Source organism: Euleptes europaea, chromosome 2 (assembly GCF_029931775.1).
Source record: "Euleptes europaea isolate rEulEur1 chromosome 2, rEulEur1.hap1, whole genome shotgun sequence".
In the NCBI taxonomy this organism is placed as follows: Eukaryota; Metazoa; Chordata; class Lepidosauria; order Squamata; family Sphaerodactylidae; genus Euleptes; species Euleptes europaea.
Genome location: NC_079313.1, coordinates 16,436,236 through 16,445,599, shown reverse-complemented (window position 1 = coordinate 16,445,599; position 9,364 = coordinate 16,436,236). Strand labels below are relative to the sequence as shown.

General features: G+C 45.2%; 1 non-coding gene across 1 annotated transcript; it reads left to right on the top strand.

The window, feature by feature from the left end:
- Window positions 1–4,976: 4,976 nt before the first annotated feature.
- TRNAA-CGC (transfer RNA alanine (anticodon CGC)) lies at window positions 4,977–5,048 on the top strand. Its single transcript has one exon. It is a non-coding gene; the product is annotated as a tRNA-Ala (tRNA).
- The last annotated feature ends 4,316 nt before the right edge of the window (window positions 5,049–9,364 follow it).

The window sequence follows — 9,364 nt, the reverse complement described above, 5'->3', positions numbered from 1 at the left end:
GCTGTCCCTGTGCCGTGTCCCCTCCTCGCCACTGTTCCATCACGTTTCCCTGTTGAGCTTTTCTTTGGCCCTGCCGTCTCAGATGCCGTAAACCTCTGGGGTTCTTGGGAGTGCCTGGCAGCTGGGCGAGAACTACCGAGCGTCACTGTGAGTAGGCAGATATAGCCCTCGTGGAAAGATTACTGCATAATATATACGAAGCACTTCAAACGCTCATGCTTGTATGCTCGCCTAAGTGGGTCGGAGGAACATATCTAGGGCAAACATCCTTGAACGTACATGACGGTTCTCACCATCTCCCTAATAAATCCTTTGGTCTACCATGCAAGAATGAACAGAATGAAATCTGACAAGAGTAGGAAGCTCTGTGTGATCCCTTTAGCAGCAAGTTTTGGCAGGGGAGGGGGGACTTTACGGAGTCAGTACGCTTCCTACATTATATCCGGTAGTACGGGCCCTGTGTGCCAATCAGGCAAGCTCTAGCTTTCCTAACTCTCCCTACAGAAATTCACATACCGCTCCTGAGCTGCCAGTGAACAGTTGGGATCAAGAAAGCTCTCCTTCCTTGGAGGTTTTTAAGCAGAGGCTAGATGGCCATCGGTCAGCAATGCTGATTCTATGACCTTAGGCAGATGATGAGAGGGAGGGCAACTTGGCCGTCTTCTGGGCATGGAGTAGGGGGTCACTGGGGGTGTTGGGGGGGAAGTAGTTGTGAATTTCCTGCATTGTGCAGGGGGTTTACTAGATGAGCCTGGTGGTCCCTTCCAACTCTATATAGATTCTATGTTTCTATACTGCTTATAACTGTGACAAAGCCTGTCCCGTGTCACAAGGAGGTGGATTTTGCTCCAACATGCACCGACACCCCCCTCCCCCACCATCAGGATGTTTTAAGTGAGGGGTATTACAGTCCTGTGCCTTGCGAATGTCACTTAGACTGTCCCTAGCACAGATCCTTTTAGACCTTCTCTCAATTTTAGTGATGGGTTTCTTAACTGTTTACACTTCAAGAATGTTTAACATTGAAATTTAAACCAAAGTCTCCTGGGCTTGCCCAGATTCCAAAGACCTGTCTCTTTGCTGGGCCAATTTTGGAGCCGTGGCGCACTAGACTAGCACTGTTCTTCCTGGGGAAAATTCTGTGCAAACGATAAAATGGCTTCAACAGACCAGAAGGAAACTCCTTTTTTTCCTTTCCTTTTTTGCATTTTCTTTCTTTCAAAGGCAAGAAAATTTGGAAACGTTTTACTAAAAAGCGGAATAGTTGGAGAGCCAGCGTGGTGTAGTGGTTAAGAGCGGTGGTTTGGAGCGGTGGACTCTAATCTGGAGAACAGAGTTTGATTCCCCCACTCCTCCACATGAGCGGCGGACGCTAATCTGGTGAACAGGGTTGGTTTCTCCACTCCACATGAAGCCAGCTGGGTTACCTTGGGCTAGTCACACTCTCTCAGCCCCACCTACCTCACAGGGTGTCTGTTGTGGGGAGGGGAATTATAAGCTGGTTTGATTCTTCCTTAAGTGGTAAAGAAAGTTACCAACTCTTCTTGATGACGAAATATTTTAGTGGCTCACTGAAACAGAACGAAAGATCAGTCGTGTTGTGGGGGGTGGGTGATGAGACGATTCTTATTATTTTGAACTTTATGGCACGGAACATTCCCCCCCCCACCCCGCCAAACAAACTCTTGGTGATGGTGCCTAGTCACCTTGACCTAAAGTTGATAGGCATTTTTGATACCTTGTAGAGAAACTGAGTTGGGGTGGTGGGGGTGGAGATGTACAGGCACCTATTTTTTAGATATAATGGTGTGCCTGTTTGACTCTCCCTGATTTTATTCTGCAGTCTCGGACTGCAGGCTAACAGCAGAGTGCCCACCTCTTCTGAAGGTCCTTCGGTGACAGGTACCATCTAATCTTATACCCGTTCTCTCTAATGGTTTGAGAAGGGTAAATTTTATCTCCGTTGTCCAAAGTGATCCCCACGGCTTCATTGGTATCATCTCCAAAGTTTTGCATCCATTTGACCATGCAGGTTTTTACTTGTTCTGTCTCCGTATCATATTTCAAGAGAAATTAGTATATTCTTGTCAGTAGATGGTCTTTAGATGTAATTATTATTTGTTCAAAGTCTGTTAGTGTTCTTGGGTTTCCTCCTGCATAGCAGTCTTTCTTTAATCTATCGACTTTTTGGTGATGGACGAACCAAGAAACATTCTTGTCTTCTTTCTATAAATCTTGGAGTGGCCCACCTAGTTTGAGGACTGTTACTGACGTGTCCCTTATCTCGGAAAATGGGGAGTGTTCATATATAAAAATATGAACCCATGGCATAACAGAGCTTATGTTGCATCAAGCATAATTGGTACCAGCAGATTTATTGTATAGCCAAAGGCCAAGGTGAAGATCCCATGTGCAAGCACCAGGTCATTCCTTGACCCATGGGGTGACGTCACATGCGACGTTTACTAGGCAGACTTCGTTTTACGGGGTGGTTGCCAGTGCCTTCCCCAGTCATCTTCCCTTTACCCCCAGCAAGCTGGGTACTCATTTTACTGAAGGATGGACGGTTGAGTCAACCTTGAGCCAGCTACTTGAAACCAACTTCTGTTGGGATCAAACTCAGGTCGTGAGCAGAGCTTTTGACTGCAGTACTGCAGCTTACCACTCTGTGCCACGGGGCTCTTACAATCAATTAGACACAATAAAATCAGATTCAACAAGAAAACAGTTAAAATCAAGTACAAAAATTAATTCAAATCAAATACAAGTGTCGTCCGGTTTAACTACAATGCTGGCTGGAATTTTCCTAGCCGCCAGGGCAAAAAGACATATTGTAAGTAACAGCAGAGTCAGTATCGGATAGGAGAAAAGAAAGCTTCTCCTGGTCACTAAAACAGCTAATGTTGGATAAAAAGGAGACCAGAAATTTAGATCTGGGTTCATGGTACAAAGAACAATACAACACGTAATGGGGGAGGTCCTCAAGTTCTGAGGATCCGCAAATACATAAGCGAGAGGCCTTCGGGATTTGGGCATAGCGTCTGGCTAATGTGGCTTTTGGCATAGTCTGAAATCTTATTGACGTAAAAGTGGCTCTGAGCTTGAATGCAAAAATATTGGATAGGTCGGGAGTGCTTTCATGGTTCCTATTAAACAGTTTACATAATTGGTACCAGTTTATCTTGCTGCTTTGATTTCATCCTGAGCTGCTTTTCTGTTTTGCTTAGTGTTATAATGCGTTCTATTCTTTTTTTGTTTTTACTGAAAACCAATTGTTGTAATCAAGAACATTCCTCTGGTGTGCATTGCTCATTCACGCTGGTTATAACAGAGCAGGATGATGGCATTCAGACCTGAAGCAAGAGAAGGGCTCCTTGCCCAAGGAGAAGGAGCTGTAAGTGCATTGTAGGCACCTAGTTGGCCACTGTGTGAACAGACTGCTGGACTTGATGGGCCTTGGACTGATCCAGCGGGGCTTTTCTTATGTTCTTAGAGACTGAATTTACTGCTATGAAAGGTAGCTCTTGAAACACAAGTGTAGTAGGACAGCCTGTGTCTCAGCAGGCGGTGCCTCTGTGTCCAAGTATGCTTGATCCTGTGTCCTGGACTACAACCCCCTGGCCAAACTAATCCCGCCACCGGCTGCCTATTGTATAAAGTCCAACATTTTTAATGCAGTGAATTTATATTCCTCCTGCTACCTTAGAAGAAGTAGAAGAGTTGGTTTTTATATGCCGACTTTCTCTACCACTTAAAGGAGACTCAGACCGGCTTATAATCACCTTCCCTTCCCCTCCCCACGACAGACACCCTGTGAGGTAGGTGGGGCTGAGAGAGCTGGCCCAAGGTCATCCAGCTGGCTTTGTGTGTAGGAGTGGGAAACAAATCCAGTTCGCCAGATTAGCCTCTGCCGCTCATGTGGAGGAGTGAATCAAACCCGGTTCTCCACCTCTCCAAACCACTGATCTTAACCACTACGCCACGCTGGCCTTGCAATCTCAAGCAAGTTGCATAGGGGCTTTTCCCCTCTTTTTGCCATCATACACCATAAACTACGCTAGCCTCCACGTGGCCCGTCCCTTGGAATATGGATTTTTTCCCCACAGCGCCACCTAGTTTAACCTCTTGTCCATGCTTGTAACCTTAACCCTGTGTAGCTGGGCCCGCCTTGACCTGAATGGCCCAGGTTAGCCCAGTCTCGTCAGAGCTCAGAAGCTAAGCAGGGTCGGCCCTGGTTAATATGTGGGTGGGAGACACCCCCCCCAAGGAAGTGCAGGGTCGCTATGCAGAGGCAAGCAATGACAAGCAACTTCTGTTTGCTTCTTCCCTTGGAAACCCTACGGGGTCGCCAGCCACATGTCAGCTGCAGCGCTCTCCACCACCACCACCAGTGGGCTCCAGCCCATCATGGACCGCACTAACAGTGTGGTGTAGTGGTTAGAGTGGGATCTGGGAGAACCACGGTGTTTGAATCCCCACGCTCAGCCTAACCTATCTCACAGGGTTGTCGTGTGGATATCGAGAGGAGACATCATGCACAGTGCAGGGGGTTGGACTGGATGGTCTCTAGGCTCAATGGGAACAATGTGAGCCACACTGAGTGTACTTAAGCCGTAACGAGTGGCAGCTTATTTGATCATGTTAAGTAGTTATCTCCTGCTACTCTGGTAAGTAAACGTTTCAAGCTGTCTGCTGAAATGCAAATGAAATCGATGCATGCATAAAAGAAGAGAAGGTGACTCAGAGGCCTGGAATACCATTAGGGGAAGTCTCCAGCCTTGAGCGATGGCTGGCAGAGATTCCAGGGCATCCGCTGAGGCCAATGTTTTAAATCCTCGCTGATCTGGGTGGTTTTCTCATTGAGATTAGAGATACGGAATTAGTCTGTGTTGCGAGGCTCTTATGTCAGCAACTGGCTCGTTCGCCTGGTTGTCACAGGCTAGGCAATCTGAGGGGCCTCTGATACTGATTGGGGAGGAGCTGTGGCTCAGTGGTAGAGCCTCTGCTTCGCATGCAGAAGGTCCCAGGTTCAATCCCTGTCATCTCCAGCTAAAGGGACCAGGCAGGTAGGTGAGGCTGAAAGCGTGTCACTCAGCAAGCTCCTGTAGATGAGTCAGGTTTCGAACCCAGAGCTCACATCCCCCATTCTCACTGGAATGTGCTGGGGGGAATCTGAGTCCCTGACCACAGGAAGGGGACTGCTTGCTGTCTAACCTGTCCCACCAGCAGGGAGGTTACGCTTGAAAGGGTGTCTGTGGGATGGGCCAAAGGCCGTTATCTCCCTCCCTGCATTTCCCTAGCAAAAGGGGCAGCTACTGTCTTTGCAGTGGCCATGGCTCAGTGGTAGAGCATCTGCTTGGCATGCAGAAGCTCCCAGGTTCAGTCCCCGGCATCTCCAGTTAAAGGGACTAGGCAGGTAGGTGATGTGAAAGACCTCTGCCGGTCTGAGTAGACAATACTGACTTTGATGGACCAAAGGTCTGATTCAGTATAAGGCAGCTTCATGTGTTCATGTGACCACACTACTCTGGCAGGAAAACAAAGGCAGGAAGTTTGAAATGAGTGGAAGGCAGGAAGGAAAACAGGAAAAGAAAATAGGAGTTCATACAGCTGAAACCTGCAGAGGAAAGGAAGGCTGAAATGCACATATCGATTTGAAGTAATTTGTCAGATCTTGGAGCGCAAGCCTTGGGTTCCATTTATTTATTTATTTATTTGTTCATGGTGGCTTTTCTCATGCCCTTCCTCCAAGGAGTTCTGGGTGGCATCAATTGGTTTGCTCTCACAACAACCCTGCGAGGTGGGTTAGGCTGAACGAGGATGACATGTTTAAGGTCACCCAGGGACAAAATAGGGAGTTGAACCTGGGCCTCCCCCAGGGCCTCTGGACACATCGCTGAAGGTGCAGAATATGCACACGTTTGTGAGACAGAACTTGGCTGCAGCCTCCCAACATTCAGCTGTGCAGAGAGCAAAGTTGTGTTCCATCAGCAGTGGCTGAACATGGACTGACACAAACAGGACACAGGGTCTTATTCCAAGACACTGAAAGACTGGACAATTCTACCAACTATTTTGTCAGATTGCACAGAGAAGCCATTGAAATTCATAAACATCAGCACAACTTTAACAGAAAAGAGGAGAGTTTAAGAATGAATAAGGCTTGGCTTCCTGCCCTGAAAAACCTCCAGACAAAGACAACATTCAACAATAGCCATACAGATTAGCTTTGGATTACACACATTAACAGATCACTTCAGGATACAATGGTTCCATATTAACATACCATACCCTCATTAGCACATTATCTTGATACTTACAGGACAATACTTTTGCAGGACAATACTCAGCTCAAACCCAACCCCTTTCTGACTATATATTACTCTTCCTACACCCTTGACACCGAGAGACACTGTCCTTCAGTGTTACTCCTCTGAAGATGCCGGCCACAGTTGCTGGCGAAACGTCAGGAAAGAAAATTCCAAGACCACGGTTACACAGCCCGGATAACCTACAAGAACCAATGAACTCTGACCGTGAAAGCCTTCGACAATATTTTGAACGCCTCTACGGGGAGGAAATATTTCAACAGACCCGGAGATTGGAAACACTTCGGAACAAGAAAGCACATCTACTTTGTTCTTTAACTTTTCTACTGCGATGCAGAGACACTGGAACCATTCCATCTTTTCTCACAAGTAAAAGAATCTTTAAAACTTCACGAGCTAACCGCATTTATGACCATCTAGAACGGGCTCTCTTACGAGAGAGAATTCACACTACCCGCAGAGAACTTGCTGCCACAGACAAGGAGTTGTTTTCCTTACATATCAATACTAGCCACAAAATGAGAAGCCATGATTGGGACAAGATTGATAATCTCACCTACAGAAAAATGGAACAGGGGTTAACCAGCCATACTTCCAGACAGAAGCAAAAGTTTAACAAATTACAGGAAAGAAGACAGAACAGTCCAAAACTTGACAACAAACGGATTATCTTCAATCTGACAGACCGACAACTCTCACCTGAAGAAACTTCCATCTTAGCTAAGGGAGGAAACTTTGCAGTCACTCCCACCCAAATTCCAGTGGAAGACATCATTGCAAATGTAGAATCTGCCATTCGTAATCTACCTGAAGAAGATGCTGAGGAAATAAGAGGAGAGACAGCAAGAATTCTACGAAAAGCAAAGCCCCCTGCTAGCAATATAACACGCAAGGAGAGAAACGCCATCAAGACCCTCAATGCAGATCCAGAAATCATTATTCTACCAGCTGACAAAGGCAATGCCACAGTGATCATGAAAACAGAAGAATACAAAAAGAAGATTGAGGAACTTCTGGACCCTGCCACATACAAAAAACTAAAACGAGATCCAACTTGCAAAATTACCAGGAAAACTAGCATTCTGATCAAGAATTCCACTCTTCATCCCGACACACACAGAAAACTATGCAAGACTGAAGCACAACCACCACGATTATATGGACTACCTAAAATTCATAAGGATTCCGTTCCACTCCGACCCATCGTGAGTGCCATTGGTTCCCCAACATATGAATTAGCTAAATATTTGACCACCCTCCTACAGGACCACATTGGAAAAACCACTTCTTACATCAAAGATTCAACTCACTTCATCAACAAAATCAGTCCGTTAAGACTCAATCCAAAGGATATATTAATCAGTTTTGATGTTGTATCCCTCTTTACCAAGGTTCCAGTAAAAGACACAATCTCATTGATTAACCAGATTTTTCCAGAAGATATAACAGCCTTATTTCACCATTGTTTGACAACAAGTTATTTCCTATGGGATCAAGAATTTTATGAACAGATTGATGGAGTAGCTATGGGAAGTCCACTCAGTCCAGTAATAGCAAACTTTTACATGGAATATTTTGAAAAGACAGCATTAGAATCAGCACCTTACAAACCTACAGTCTGGTTCAGGTTCGTAGATGATACATTTACCATTTGGAGCCATGGTGAAGAAAAATTAATGGACTTTCTAAACCATCTTAATAATATCCATCCAAACATTCAGTTTACCATGGAAAAGGAAATTGAGGGTAAACTCCCATTTCTTGATACCCTTGTCATCCGTAAAACAAACCTTCAGTTAGGTCACAAGGTCTACCGGAAACCAACTCACACAGATCGCTACTTACACAAAAACTCCAACCACCACCCCCGACAGAAAAGAGGAATAATCAAAACATTAATGGACCGTGCAAGACGGATCTGTGAACCACAGTTTCTCAAGGAAGAAACTAATCATCTAAATCACGCACTGCTAGCAAACGGCTACTCCAAGAATGAAATCAGAAGGGCCATTAAACCAAACAAAAATCAGAAAACTCAAGAAAAACAGTCTCCCATAGGAAAGGTATTCTTGCCATTTATTAAAGGAGTCACTGATAGGATGGAGAAACTTTTGAAAAAACATAACCTACAAACAGTGTTTAAGCCCACCAAGAAAATACAACAAATGCTACGATCAGCAAAAGACAAAAGAGACCCCCTCACCTCTGCAGGAGTATATCGTATACCTTGCAGCTGTGGAGAAGTTTACATCGGGACCACAAAACGCAGCATACAAACAAGGATAAAAGAACATGAAAGATACTGCAGACTTGGCCAGCCTGAGAAATCAGCAGTGGCTGAACATGGACTGACACAAACAGGACACAGGGTCTTATTCCAAGACACTGAAAGACTGGACAATTCTACCAACTATTTTGTCAGATTGCACAGAGAAGCCATTGAAATTCATAAACATCAGCACAACTTTAACAGAAAAGAGGAGAGTTTAAGAATGAATAAGGCTTGGCTTCCTGCCCTGAAAAACCTCCAGACAAAGACAACATTCAACAATAGCCATACAGATTAGCTTTGGATTACACACATTAACAGATCACTTCAGGATACAATGGTTCCATATTAACATACCATACCCTCATTAGCACATTATCTTGATACTTACAGGACAATACTTTTGCAGGACAATACTCAGCTCAAACCCAACCCCTTTCTGACTATATATTACTCTTCCTACACCCTTGACACTGAGAGACACTGTCCTTCAGTGTTACTCCTCTGAAGATGCCGGCCACAGTTGCTGGCGAAACGTCAGGAAAGAAAATTCCAAGACCACGGTTACACAGCCCGGATAACCTACAAGAACCAATTGTGTTCCATCATTCCCTCCCATTTTCAAAAGTATATCCAAAGCCATGCACACAGTAAGATAAAGACCAGCTAAAGTGAAGCGTCACCTTAATAAGCTTTCTTCTTAAGGCAAATACTTCCATCGCCTCTGAGACAGGTATCGACATTTGTCCAACAGAGCGGTTCCTCA